Consider the following 15,969-nt stretch of genomic DNA (forward strand, 5'->3'; position numbering starts at 1 on the left):
AGGGCAATCTGCTGAGACTGAGTGGGTTGCAGGCTTGCAAACAAAGAGTCATAGATCATGGAATCTTAGGATTGTCTGCACCAGTGTTTGTGTGAAATCTGAACAGAAGGGTTGGTGGTGGACAGGGAGAAGGCCTGACATGGATGCACAGTGAACTTTCTGCACCTCAAGTGGTAAAGGGTGCAGTGGACAAAAGCCCTAAGGTCATGGTGGAGCACAAGCACTGAGCTCGTGGCTGGCGCAGTCAGTACTGAGGGAGAATATTCAGAGGGCTGAGTTGACTAGTCTTCAAGTCTTCTGGTGTTCATTCACTAATCAAATCTTTGTGATTATCGATGGTAGAAAAGAAAAATGAGCAGAAGATCGAATCTCAGGGGCTGAAGATTCCCTAGAAACTATGGAGAGAGATGAAACATCAATACCAAACCAATCTAATTGACAAAACAGATCATTCCATGTGCTCCAAGACGTAATCAGGAAGCCCGATTTAAGGCTAATAGGTATTGAGGAAAACCTGGTGAAAGAAGTTAATGGAATACGCAACCTATTTAACAGAATATTAGCTGAGAACTTCCCAAATATCCTCAAGGACAGGCCTATACAGATACAAGAAACATTTTGAACCCCAAACTGACAAGACCAGAACAGGACATCCACCGACACGCTGTGATCAAAACAGGATCAATAGGGGCTGGGGATATAGCCTAGTGGCAAGAGTGCCTGCCTCGGATACACGAGGCCCTAGGTTCGATTCCCCAGCACCACATATACAGAAAACGGCCAGAAGCGGCGCTGTGGCTCAGGTAGCAGAGTGCTAGCCTTGAGCGGGAAGAAGCCAGGGACAGTGCTCAGGCCCTGAGTCCAAGGCCCAGGACTGGCCAAAAAAAAAAAAAAAAAAAAAAAAAAAAAAAACAAAAAAAAAAAAAACAGGATCAATAGAGTCCAAGGAAAGAGTCCTTAAAGCTGTTAGGGGGAAGAAAACAATCACATATAAAGAAAAAGCAATGAGAATTACCCCAGACTTCTCAGCAGAGACCATGAAAGAAAGGAGAGCCTGGAATGAGGTATACCAAACACTAAATAAAAATAACTACCAACCAAGAATACTGTAACCAGCTAAACTCTCATTTATAGCCAAAATTCAAATAAAAGTCTTCCACAGTAAGGAAAAAGTGAAACAATATATCTCCACCCAACAAGCTTTACAGAAAATCCTCAAAGATGTACTATACAGGGAAAATAATCAAGATCCCAATACAGAGAAATTAACCCTAAATAGTAAACCAGAATATCAGATCAAAAAATAGGAAGACACAACTTTTAACAAAATAGTGACAATGAAAGGAACCAACGATCATCTCTCAATCCTAACTCTCAACATTAATGGACATAATTCTCCAATCAAACGACATAGGCTCATAAGTTGGATCAAAAATCAAGATCCATCTTTCTGCTGCCTCCAAGAGACACATCTATCCATCAAAAGTAAACATCTTGTAAAAGTGAAAGACTGGAATAAACTCTATCAAGCAAATGGCCCCCATAAGCTGGCTGGAGTTGCAATCCTAGTATCAGACAAAATTAATTGCAAATTATAAAAGGTAAGAAGAGACAAAGAAGGTTACTGCATGTATCAGACAAAATTGACTTCAAATTCAAAAAGGTAAGAATAGACAAAGAAGGTTACTGCATACTAATAAAGGGATCACTCCTACAGGAAAATATAACCATCCTAAATATCTACACACCAAATATAGGAGCACCCAATTTCATCAAACAAACACCCCTGACTCTAAAAACACTCATAGACCCAATCACATTGATAGTTGGGGAATTTAACACTCCACTGTTACCTATGGACATAGCAACACGCCAAAAACTGAACAAAGAAACCACAGAACTAAACAGTTACATAGACCAAGTAGACTTAACCGACATCCACAGAATATTCCACCCAGCAACAACAGAATACACATTCTTCTCAGCAGCACATGGAACATTCTCCAAAATAGATCACATCTTAGAGCATAAAGAAAATCTGTAAAATTTCAGAAGTATCAAAACCATTCCCTGCATTCTCTCAGACTACAATTCAATAAAATTAGAACTCAACTCAAACAGCCACCACAGAAAATCCTACAATTCATGGAGACTAAACAACACACTGATGAACCATCAGTGGTCATGGAAGAAATTAAAATGGAAATTCAAATGTTTATGGACTTCAACCAAGATGAGGACACAAAGTACCAGCTCCTTTGGGACACAGCAAAGGCAGTACTCAGAGGAAAATTTATATCTCTGAGTGCATACACCAACAAACTGGAGAAACAGCCACTCAATAATTTAAGAAAGCACCTTAATTTCCTAGAAAGAGAACAACAAGCCAAACCCCAAGTCAATAGACGGAAGCAAATAATTAAAATCAAATCAGAATTGAATCAATCAGAGACAAAAAAAAAATCATCGAAAAAATCAACAAAGCAAAGAGTTGGTTCTTTGAAAAAATCAACAAGATAGACAGACCCCTAGCAAACCTGTCCAAAAAAGGAAGGCAGCACACAAATAAACAAGATAAGAGATGAAACAGGTAACATCACAACAGAAACAATCAAAATTCAGAATACAATAAGGGACTATTTTGCAAACCGTTATGCCAACAAATTTGAGGAGCTGGAAGAAATGGATTATTTCCTCAAAAAAATTGATATCCCCAACCTCAACCATGAAGATTTAAACCTTCTAAGCAGACCCATATCCAGCATTAAAATAGAAACAGCAATAAGTGATCTCCATCCAAGAAAAGCCCAGGTCCAGACGGATTCACAGCAGAATTCTACAAGGCCTTCAAAACAGAACTCACACCAATATTTCTCAAAATCTTCAATGAAATTGAAAGAGAACGTTCACTACCAGACACATTCTATGAAGCTAGTATAACCCTCATCCCAAAACCAGGCAGGGACTCATCACGGAAAGAGAACTGTAGACCAATTTCCCTCATGAGCACAGACGCAAAAATTCTCAACAAAATTCTGGCCAATTGACTTCAACAGGTCATCAAAAGAATCATACAGCATGATCAAACTGGATTCATTCCAGGGATGCAAAGTTGGTTCAATATACACAAGTCAATTAATGTAATCCACCACATCAACTGGAGCAAGCTAAAGAACCACATGGTTTTATCTCTGGATGCAGAAAAAGCGTTCTATAAAATCCAGCACCCATTTATGCTAAAAGCCCTGGAAAAGCTGGGATTCCAAGGAACACTTCTGAATAAAATAAATGCACTGTATGACAAACCAACAGCCAGCATAATTCTAAATGTTGAAAAACTAAAGCCATTCCCTTTAAAATCAGGAGCAAGATAGGGATGTCCACTCTCTTCCCTTCTCTTCAACATAGTAGTAGAATTCCTAGCCAGAGCAATTAGGCAAAAAGAGAATATAAAGGGGATACAAATAGGAAAACATGAAGTTAAACTTTCTCTTTTCGCAGATGACATGATTCTATACCTAAAGAACCCCACAGACTCTACCCCCAAGCTACTAGAGCTGATCCAAAATGTTGGAAAAATTGCACGATATAATATATGCCCTCAAAACTCAATGGCATTTCTATATGCTAATTACCCAAACGCTGAGGCAGAAATCAGGAACGCAATTCCTTTTGCAATAGCCTCAAAAAACATAAAATACCTAGGAATAACCTTAACCAAAGAAGTGAAAGAACTCTATGATGAGAACTTTAAAAACATGAAAAATGAAATTAAGGCAGAACTAAGGAAATGGAAAAACCTCCCATGCGCCTGGATTGGGAGGAATAATATAATCAAAATGGCAATATTGCCAGAGCCTATCTACAAATTCAATGCAATACCCATTTATATCCCAACACCAGTTTTTAATGAAATAGAGGAAACAATCCAGAAATTCATATGGGACAATAAAAGACCCCAAATAGCAAACACAATCCTAAGCAGAAAGAACAGTGCTGGAGTAATTACAATACCCAACTTCAAGCTGTATTATAAAGCTATAGTAATAAAAACAGCTTGGTATTGGCACCGGAACAGGCCTGAAGACCAATGGAACAGAATTGAAGACCCAGAAATGAACCCACAGATCCATGCCTACTTAATCTTTGATAAAGGAGCTAAAAAAATTGTCTGGAAGAAAGATAGCCTCTTTAACAAATGGTGCTGGAAAAACTGGTTCAACACATGCAACAAATTGCAATTAGATCCTTATATATCACCCTGCACCCATATCAATTCCAAAGGGATTAAAGACCTTGGAATCAAAACAGATACCCTGAAAACTCTAAAGGAAGGAGTAGGAGAAACATTGGGCTCCTTGGCACAGAACAGAACTTCCTTAACAAAGACCCAGAAAGGCTACAAATCAAAGAAAGGTTGGACCAATGGGACTGCATCAAACTGCAGAGCTTCTGCAGGGCAAAGGACATAGCGCACAAGATAAACAGAAAGCCCACAGTTTGTGGTGCTGGGGAATTGAACCCAGGGCCTCATGTATAGGAAGCAAGCACTCTTGCCACTAGGCCATATCCCCAGCCCACAAAAATTTTTTTTAAAAAGAAAGAAAATGAACACAAAACAAAGCCAGAATATTAACAGGCAGAGCTATATTTGGCATTTACGTCCATTGAGTTACATTTTATTTAAATTAGGCTGCTAAATTTCTTACTAAAGTGAGTGCAAATAGCAAAGTGAAAAAAGAAGTAACATTTACCCAAGCTCTAAAATGAAGAGTAATTATACTCCTTTTGATTACCATCAAGTCTATAGGATTTAGCTTTCATGTAAATTAAGTATTGAATAAGGATGGATTTATTTGACGGTTTGTTGAGGAGCTCCTCGGAATTGCAATATTTTTTGTTGATATGCATGTGTATGAGACCAATGACTTTGAAATGTATCTCTGGGTCTCATGAATCACAGCATCTGTGTAGGGCATTTATCTCCTGTCCTTCATGCAGGTGGTCCAGTGCAGGCCAATCACATGGTCGATCTCTTCCTTCACTTTAGCTGGGTGAGACATAAATAAGAAATGGCGGGGGGGGGGGAGGGGCTGGGAATATGGCCTAGTGGCGAGAGTGCTTGACTCGTATACATGAAGCCCTGGGTTCGATTCCCTAGCACTACATATATAAAAAATGGCCAGAAGTGGCGCTGTGGCTCAGGTGGCAGAGTGCTAGCCTTGAGCAAAAAGAAGCCAGAGACAGTGCTCAGCCCCTAAGTCCAAGGCCCAGGACTGGCCAAAAAAAAAAAAAAAGAAATGGCAGAATAGGAGGAAAGTGACACATTGGTCACAGTAATTCACTACTACATAAAGATTCATAATGAGCTTCAACAAATTCAGGGTCGCCTCCTCTGGTGCGGGGGGTCAGGCTCTACTCTACTCTAATCACTCCCTTTCTCACCCTCTCCCCTGGTCACCCGACCCGCAGGTAAGGCCAGAGTGGAGTGGGGGGCTCAGGAAGGAGCTCAGGTGCACGTGGCCGTATGAGATCGCTTTACCTCCCTCCTTACCAGTGAAGAAAGCCGGGCATACGCGTATCTCCGAGACACTTCAAGAGCAAATCTGATTTAATAAGGGAGTGGCTAGCAGTTAATATAGTAGGGGGCAATGAGAGAAGGGCCTGACTGGGCCCTGAAGCTTCCTGGAATTACTGTCAATGTGAAGCTTGAAGAAAATGCAGTCTAAAATAATCAAGGTAGCCAGAGAGACTTCATTTGACCAGAGGTCAGTTAAAGTTAGGATGCTTTAGCCATTGTTTGTAAGACGTTTCACTGCCTTGTTTGATAATTGTGCTGTGTACAGGAATATGTTTCTCATAGCTGTGATTAACTACTAACAAAGTTCTGTTACTAGGTAAGGGCCAATAGCTTCCCCTCACCTCAGTGACAAAATGCAGACTCTAGGAAACTAGTCAAGGACCCAAATTCCAGGAAAGGTGTAAACTCCCCAAGCAACAGATCAGCAGATAAATATTTGAAGTGCCAGGTGCTCCACCAGGCAATTAAGATAATCAATAACGGGACTCTGAACAAGTTACTGCCCCAATAAGTAACTAATGCATACATAGCAGGAGGGGACTGATGCCAAAAGTCCCTTGCAGCAGCCCCCACTAACAGTCCTGAGGTTGATAACAGGAGAAGGCTGATGTCAGATGTCTTTTGCAAACTTTGACTGTCTTGCTGTCCAGCTAATCAGGAATAGATAACACACTAAGGGTTAACCAATTACCTGTCTTTTTAACTGGGAATCCACTAGACTTGTTTACTTTAAAAACCTGGTGTAATCTGTGCTGGGGCCTTTGTCCATCTTGGCTGTGTCCATGTGTGTATAGGTCTGAGCTCGAGTTTGCTAATAAATGACTCTTTGCTTTTTCATTGGAATCGGCTTCTTGGTGGTCTTTGGGGGGTGGGTCTTGAGTTTTGGGCATTTCAGCATCATTACAATAGTCAGAATGAGGAAAAGTATATAGAAGAACTGACCTATTTTAAAAGCTGGAAATTTTGGTCTAAAATCAATATGTACATGTATGTTAATTTGTGCTGGAGTTCTTTTCCAACAAGTACCTGACATAAAATCCAGAGGCCAGACGAGAGTCTTATTGCTTTCCCTACTGCCTTGTTCTCATCATTTCTCTCTGATGACAGCTGGTGGCATAGGATGTTGAATTGTGAGACTTACCTGACAATGCAACCCCTAGCAGCATCTTTCCTATATTTTCCTGAAATTCACTTAGGTCTCTACCTGTGCACCTACCTGTGACATGGGGGTGCTTCATCAGGAGCAGCAGGCCGTAGCTCAGTGTTGTGCTGATCGTTTCTGTTCCAGCACCAAACAAATTCAATGCAACAATTGTCAAATTTTTCTTAGTAAATTACAATGGTTCCTTGTGATTTTCCTGCTCCTAAGGTTTGATACAATTATACTATTTACCAGCACATGTGATAACAGTGAATCTACAGTATCTCACAATGATACAAACCTGGAGAGTAAAGGACTAAGAAAAATGAATAATGACATAGTGGGGGTGGTACACTAGTTGAGGCTAAGGCTTCAGGGCTACTGTACTGTTCCTACTCTAACTGATATAGTACTGAGACTGCATTTGAGGTCAGGACTCACCACTTATTTAAACCACTAATAACTAAATTTACTCTAATTTTTAAAGGATCAGATAATTGAGTAATAGAAGTAGGAAAATTAGGGACATAGGTGTTATAAGCTTGAAGCAAGAATACACAATTAAACCTTGTTTTGTTGTTATTGATACTAGGGCTAGAACTCAGGGCTTGGGTGTTGTCCTTGAGATCTTTTGCTCAAGGCTAGTGCTACCCACAACTCCACTTCCAACTTTTTGCTAGTTAATTGCAGATAAAAGTCTCAGGGACCTTAGTGCTCAAGCTGGTTTCAAACCTTGATGCTCAGATCTCAGCCTCTTGAGTAGCTAGGATTTCATCCATGAGCTCCCTGTTGCAACTTAACTTCTTGTATAAAAAATTTATATATTTCCAATATTGGTGGTGAAAATGTTAAAAGGCAGCCAAACTCTGGAGTCACAAGGAGTAAGAATGGCTTCATCCAAACAAGATGGACCAGCAGATGGGAAGCACTGAGTCAGGTGGTCTAGGGAACCTGTGAGGGAATGACTTGGCACGCATGAGCTGAAGAGACACTAAACCACGAAGTCAAAATATGTTCACATTACCTTGTCATGGTATAAAGGAGAGAGTATGGATAAAGCAGTGCCAAGGACTGAGAAGGTGGTGTGAAATTATGTTGTCAACAAGTTTGCAGTTTTAAATGTTGAGTGAGGAAATTAATTAAATGATCAAATTACATCATTATCTAGGCAGTACCCGGGCCTCCATTAAATCCATCATGCTTTTATAATCTCCAATGACTTGTAGTGATGTCTAACAATGTGAAATAAAATAATTAAACTTCATCTCTGAACCTTTGTAGTTCCTGGGGAATGTCATCTCCTTTGATAATATTGACTTCATGTGCTTTCTAAACTGGCTAAATTAAACAAACTTTGGTATTATCCAGTTTCTGTATTTTCTAGGATCATCACATTGTCATTGTCTTAAATCTTAAGGTAAAATTACTCTAGGATAGTGTGCCTAACCACCAATATTAAAACTTCCATCTGTCAAAATGCCCTTATGAACACATAAGATGATGTTAAGTGAAATAAACTCCATGTTATGGAAACGAGTGTTGTATCACTGTTGTAAATATTTTCAATATGCCATGTGAAATCATAGCTTTTTTTTGTTGATGATCCTCCAGTATCCCCTGCGTATGGTTGCCCCTGTGCTGTCACTATATCTCATCTGAGTACCCTGGATACTGTATATACTGGTATTAGAACTAGGGAAGGGAAAAGGAATATCAAGATTGAGAGACAAAGGATAAAAAGAGAAATGAGTCCTAAAGCAATACTTACAAAACCATTTGGTCTAAACCAACTGAACAGCTCATGGGGGGGAGAGGGTAAGGGGGAGGGGGAGTGGGGAAATGAGGGAGGAGGTAACAAATTGTACAAGAAATGAACTCACTGCTTTACATATGAAACTGTAAACTCTCTGCACATCACTTTGACAATAAATAAGTAATTATTTTAAAAATTTGGAGATTTAATAGTTGCAGGGCTCATAGCCTATTATATTCTGGGCTGTATAAATGTTAACAAAATAATGAATATCTAATGATTCCATGCCATGAACTAAAACACTAATTTTAGCTCATATCCTTATGAACATGCAGGGGAAGTTAATACTCCTAAGACAAATAAAAGAAGAGAATCTGTCATGAATAGATCTACCATAGGAGAAGTGCTAAGGGGAGTTAGCTCAAGTAGAAACTAAAGCCTATTGAACAATAAATCAACACAATTTCAAGAAATGGATATGCTTATTAAATATTACCTTACACATAAAAAGGATGTGAATTGTACTATATATTTATTCAACCACTTTTTAGTTCATATACATTTTAAAGGAAATGTATGGGACAATAAATATGGATGGATGCTATGGGTACCCAATACAACAAGGATGTAATTTGTGAGAAAAAAATAAAAAAACTAAGAAAGTTGCAATTCAATATGGGGAGGATTAAATGTGTAGCCAGAAACTAATTTGCTGTAATTTCGCACTAGATTTTCATAAATTTGTTATAGTTGTCCCCGTGGTAACTAATAAGGAATCAGCTACACTTAGTTGATTTCAGAATATGTATATATACACACACAAATTCACATATGTATAGTACTACATATGCATTATCTATGTGCATTGTACATCTATGTTAGATATATAGTATATTCATTGTATGTTACGTGAAAATATCATAATGAAACTCACTAAAATCTATATACAAAGAATAAAGAGGACTTAGGAAAAATAGAAGAGGTGAATTTGACTAAAATACACTATATGCACATAAAATATCATAATGTAAGTCTTTGTTCAATTAATTTGTCCATAAAGTATACAATAATGTGACACATATATACATATTTTAATTAAACAATGAAAAAAACCTTGTAAGGATGATGAACCATGAACAATTAAGGATCATTCCAGAATGATTTCTTCAAGGCCAATTCTGACTTACAGAACATGCAGGAAGACCACCTTAATGAAGTCTTCTATTCTATACATTATAAAATAATGACACACATCACTATATGATACAATATTTTTCATTGCAGTTGATTCTATTTCACCTGTTACCACTTCATTCTGCTTATCCTTATTTAGATTATTTTTATATAAAGAAAAGAGTGTATTTTAATTAATTAATAAATTAATTTAAAGTTTGCCAGATAATTAGGGTATACTCAGTTACATAATTGATAAGTTATTTTTACAAGCACTGCTGGTGTGATTGTTTAAATATCATTAGTAACACTGACTATTCAATGTGACAGAAAATGTTCAAGATTTCAAATAACTGTGTGGATTTTTCACATTTTACCTGTTTCATTTTCATCAGGAAACAATCGATCAAATCCCTAGGATTGTTAACATCCAGTGATTCCTCATGGTCTTTCACTTTCTCCAAAATATAACTTCTGATATGATTCAAAATTTTTATTACTGTTTTCTGACTCCCAGGTACATAATCAATGAGATTGGGGAAGAGGTTGCAGATCTAAAAACACAACATTATTTACTGAATAAAAATGCATTTGCATATAAATACTATACATATTATAGAAAACTGGGCTATAAATAGAAACATTCTATGGCTTCCATCTTGGAGGGAAATACTGATGGAACATATAATGTGAGAGGGGTTCAAGTATACCTAAAACTCAGCTCCATGCTGGAGCATCTAGTGAACTTCTCCCTGACCACACAGTTATAATTTTTATATTTTATATTATATTATTATTTTTATATTTTATGTTACATTCTTATAGAAATTAGGTCATGCTGAATCAGTACATGAGAAAACACTGTGAAGATTTTTTTGGGAGGGGTTGGGTGATAGTTTATTGGTCCTTAGCAATGCATCTTAATTACCAAGATAAATAATTCTCATGAACAACTGCAGGTAAAAACATGTAAAATCATATAAAAAGAAATCAAAGGCTACTTTTATATATTTACTGTATTAAGTAGCAAAATAAATACTATAATAAGCAAACAGTTTTATACTGTGAGGATTATTTTAGAATTCAATTTTGTCATTTGTTCCCAGACTACCAAATCATCTAGGACCACAGTGGAATCATCAAATACTCTGACTCTACTCAGTGATTTCTAATAGCTTCCATTGTCCCAAATATGCTTGCTCTGTGAGGAAAAATACATTTGCCCAGTGAACATGAGAAGTCTGATTGGAAAACAAATCTGTGGAAAATGTAAGCTTTCACTAAAGACCTGGATATCCATGGATTGACTAGGCATCTTTCTGGAACTGAACAATGCCATTTACAGGAATATCTTTTTCTGATTTAATGGGAAACATAGAATGAATTGCTGAGTTGACTAGCTTGAGCCAATCCTATATTTATATTTTTCAGTGGGTATAAAATATTGACTTAGACATCTTTCTCAGATGTTTATATTCTTTTTCTTTCATTTTTATTAACATATTTACTTGTCAAAGGCTTTCATGTTGACATGTCCATATACAAGTGGAATACGTCTTTCTTTTTGGTGCTAGTATTGGGGTTTGAACTCAGGCCTCAGAGTTTTGTTTGGTGTTCTTGCTCATGGTGGGCACTCTACTATTAGAGCTGTATTTCCTACCCTATTTTTTGCTGGCTATCTGGGAGATGGAGTCTGGCAGACATCTCTGCCCTAGCTGGCTTCAAGCTTTGAACTTAAAGGTCTCAGTCTCATGATTATATAACATTTTAGGCATGAGCCAACATGGACGGACCATGCAATATATCTAGATCATACTCTGCTCCTGTGTTACTCTCTCTCATCCTTTCCTTCCCTCCTTCCCAAACTAATTCCTACAAACATCATTGATCTATTTTGGAACTGCAGAAAATGAACTACAACCTTACCTCATGTCCTGTGGTAATATCAAATGAAAGTTGATCAAGGATCTTAACATAAAACTTGAAACATTGGAGATACTACAAAAATACAATGGGAAGACCAGAAGAACACGTTGGCCTAGGCAGTGACTTCCTGAATAGTACTCTACAGTTCTTTAGGTTGGACTGTCATGTCCAGGTAGTCACCTTACTATTTGCTTTTTATTTAATTTGGGTCTGTTAAAATAAAAAGAAAAGATAAGTGCTTTCTTAGGAAGAAAAGATCTTGGCTTTACCTGTATCCAGGGCAAGCTCATAATCTTGGCATTCTCATTTAATTTCTCCATCAAGTTAAGGAAGTTCTGGTCTTTATATTCAAACTGATTTTGGAAAATAATGGAGCAGATCACATTGCAAGGAGTATATTCCAGGATGAAGGTAGGGTCGCAGGGTGAACCTGAGGAATTAGAAACAAATTGAAATATACATATGAAATGCTGTATTTAGGCTTTGTCTTTTTTTTTTTTTTTTACCAATTTTATTACTGTTTTATGTATAAATTCCTCTAACAGCCAAATATTCAGTATCAATTATACTGGTATATCAATTTACCTGAAGCCTGAGTTGGCCAGTACAAACTAAGTAAGAAAATAACGAAAGTTCATACTAATTGCTTTTACCTAAAGTCTTTCAATCCCAGATGTATGTTCTTTATGGAAAAGAAGACTTGTATATACCTAATTGTCAATCATTTGGGCTAGTAATATATCTGTATGCAAAGCCTGTAGACTACATGACACTGAGAGAGAAAGGGACAGAATATTAGGTGCCTGTAGCAGTTTTGAATAACCAATGGAGAGAAGCGAAAGAGAGAGATTTTTAGCAGAGTTCAAATACTAGAAGGAATCAAAGTAAAAAGTTGAATGTATTCATGTATGAGAGAAAAATAATAACTAAATTTAAACCTTTTATTAAATGTAAATCTCAGGTAAGGCAAACATAAACGTAAAATTAATACACAGGAGCCTTCTTTTTCATTTCAATATTTAAGAGTGAATTTCCCCTCCTTAGGAAATAGACAGTGAGTCTAATTAAACACCAAACTTAATATATGGACAGGGCTGAACCTTTGAAATTCGGGGATGAATAATACTTTACATATATTTTAAATTTGTCTGTCTCTGAGATTCTATCATTTGACAGATAAGTTAAAGAAAAGGATTATTTTTTGTACTTTCCATACAGTGAAATTGCTGTAAGCAAATAATCAATATATAAGTTGCTACTGAGCTTAAATCATAGACACTAAATAGAGAATTATGAGTTGGTGTGGGTCATTTGGGTTATATATTAGTTGTTAAGTTGGTTGCATGTGTGTAGGCTACTTAGAGATTAAGTCTAAGCTCTCAGAAAAATTCTATTTTAACTATGAAAGGTTTGGTTATTTGGGAAATTGTCGAGATTTTCTGAGTGTATCTGTTTGTTGTTGACAGGTTAAGTCGGATTTTCACTCTTCATTTTATTTGGAAGAATGAATTTAAACAGTTACTTAGCATCCAAGTGGATAATCATATCCATTATGACTGTAGGTCAGTGGATTTGTTTATGGGAGTAATTAGCATGAGATTTTTAACATAAAATCTAAGAAACATGGAAGAAAGTGATAGGCAAAACTGAAAATTGAGCTAGGATACACTAGGGGAAGACTAGAACAAACTGATCATAAGAGGCGAAATTTTTCTAATTGAATCATTTAATCCATTTGTGTATTTTACAGACTCCTGATAAAGCACATAGTTACTCAAAATATGTAATAAAAAGTCTAAAAAACTGGATAAGAAGAAGTAACTAATGATGACATGAAGCAATTGCACCATGTTTACTGAGCAATATTTTGTTGTGAATTAAAGTAAGAGACAATAAAAGAAATAAAATTATATTTTACACCACAGCATGACTATCCAAAAGTATAGGAATGGGTACTGAGGAATCACAAATGTCAATGAAAATGAGCATACTATATAGCTTCCTCTCTGCAGCAGTCTCTAACGTTGATAGGGTCATCACCACCCTGTTCATTTAGCAAGCACTCCTATGTAATCACTATACTAGGTACCTTGAGTCGGGATATGAGCAATGAATTTTCCCTAACTCTTTGGACGAGAAACCCCAAAGATCTCTCTACTCAGATATTGGTGTGGTTCAACTAGAACCCTAACTACTCACCAGGTTGAAACCTAAGGATTGTGCTTGGGACCCAGCCCAGGAAAGCAAAGCTGAGCAAACCTATGACATACATAGTAACTCACAAGCACAAAGCTTGAACTGGAGGTTTAGCTCAAATGATAGAGCACCGAGCACCCGACGTGAGCGGAACTAATTTAAAGCCCAGATTTCAAGCCCCAGTATCAGCATAAAACAACAAAAGAAATTACATTCGTGGTTTCTGATGTGAAAACCAAAAAATCCAAATCTGAGACGGAAGGGAATTAGAGGAGCTATTTATATTCCTTGTCTAAAGTAGTGATATAAAGCAGCTCCCACCATTGGTTTTCCTCAACTACTCCACAAGGCAGCGGGCTTCCTCTTGAACACGCTCTTCAATGCTCCTCTTCCCCATCCCAAAATTCTGAAAGGTCATGGGTGCAAAGCGCCTCATCTCTTTCCATCTGTGTCCATTGCTGAAAACAATTCCTGAATGAAGGGAAGCAGAAATATGGATGGAGAACACAAGCAAGGTTGTGGAAGCAACAGATGGCGGCCACAAGGATGGGCAAGCTCTGACTACAGAACCCTTCAGGCATCTTTTTCCATTCTCCTTATTCCCATATCCTCTGCCCAACACACAGACACATGCAGACATACAGATACCAAGGCCTTTGTCAATCACTGGGACTTTGCTTCTCCCAGAGAACTCCTCCCGATGATCAATCAGGGCTTCCTTCACTGCTTCATATCCATACAGCACCACAGTGCGCTTCGTGCCAAAATACAGAGTGAACACAAGGCCGTACACTTCAGAGAACTGGAAATGAGAAGAAAAAAAATACTAGAGAAAGACATCACCATTCACTCCTCCGATTGAGCAAAACGGATACTATCATTGTATGTTTTTATGCTACTTTATTTTTGCCAACACAACTTTAAATATTTCTGAAGTCCATGCATTATGAAGCTGTCACGTAGAGATGGCCTACAATGTGCCATGTAATGAGCCAGGCAGTTGGCACATCATTATAATTCATCTTCACATCAAAACACACAGCAGGCTTGTCATGTTTCACAAAGAAAGACACAGAGGACTATGGTTTCTAAATTCATTCCTAGAGCCCCATGGATATTGAATAGAAGACTCATAGTTAAACTTCTGCTTATTGAATATTCCATGCTTAAGAAATGTTTGATTCTCTTTTGACCATATGACTGCTTCTAGACAACCTGTGAATCTCTTACTGTTGAAAATCTCATTTCCTGTGACAAACCAGAGAGATTGCCATTTTTAAGTCAGAACAGCTGCGTCTATAGTCAAGTGCAGTTTGGGATCTATTGGCATTAAAGACAGAGGTTGGGCCCCACAGAGGCTGCCCCAGTACATGACACACTTTCCAAAGCCATTTCTCACCAAGCAGCATTGTTTGCCCCAGACAAATGTTTTCTGAAAAAATCAAAGTGGATTCTAACACTCTCAGCACTCCCCTAAATGGTCTTATGTGTTTACGTTATCTCTTGCCACTAGGCCATATCCCCAGCCCCTGTTTACGTTATCTCATTTCACACATATTTCCTTTCAGTCATCCACAACTTCTCAGAGAAGTTAACTTCTGTGATCATTGCAAATCAAAAGCCATGTCTAATGAGGTACAAGATTGCAAGAACTGAACATTTAACCACAATACCTTTCCTACTGAGCATATTCACAAAAACAAACAAACAAACAAACAAACATCAACACAGTTGTTAAACTAAGATGGGGAGAAAGCTGCAACATTTATAATTTAGTGACTGAGACCATTGGGGGAGGGAGTATGAAGAGTACTTACATTGGTTAAAGATTTAGTGATGACTTTAATATCAACCTGCTGTATATTGCCAACAATTGGGAGAAGAGTGGGGCCAGGAGGGAGCTTCCTTCTCCCAAAGTTCTGCCTCTATATGGAAAAGAGAAGCAGGCAGGAGAGACCCAGCACCAGGACAACTACTGGACCCATTGACACTTCTCTTCTTGTTGAGAGTCCTGTGAGCTTGCATGCAGACCTTTTATAGTGCTCTCAACACTGTAAGGCATGCCTCTTTAATGCATTAGTAATGAATTAGGTAGACACTTCCCAGTCTCTTCAGGTTAGACTTTGTCCAGATGATAGAGGTAAAGTTTGAATGACCTGTACACATGTCTTTCATTACAGAGGACACATGGGAGACTGT

The 15,969-nt window shown here is 37.7% G+C and overlaps 1 long non-coding RNA gene and 1 pseudogene across 1 annotated transcript in view; both read right to left on the reverse strand.

The window, feature by feature from the left end:
• LOC125346252 overlaps window positions 1–6,861 on the reverse strand; it is a 110,090-nt gene extending 103,229 nt beyond the window's left edge. The window contains exon 1 of the long non-coding RNA XR_007209884.1: window positions 6,798–6,861. This is a non-coding gene — a long non-coding RNA (uncharacterized LOC125346252). The remainder of the gene's footprint in view (window positions 1–6,797) is intronic.
• A 3,078-nt stretch (window positions 6,862–9,939) lies between these two features.
• Window positions 9,940–15,755, reverse strand: LOC125346246 (annotated as a pseudogene).
• Window positions 15,756–15,969: the final 214 nt, after the last annotated feature.

This window comes from Perognathus longimembris, chromosome 2, assembly GCF_023159225.1.
Source record: "Perognathus longimembris pacificus isolate PPM17 chromosome 2, ASM2315922v1, whole genome shotgun sequence".
In the NCBI taxonomy this organism is placed as follows: Eukaryota; Metazoa; Chordata; class Mammalia; order Rodentia; family Heteromyidae; genus Perognathus; species Perognathus longimembris.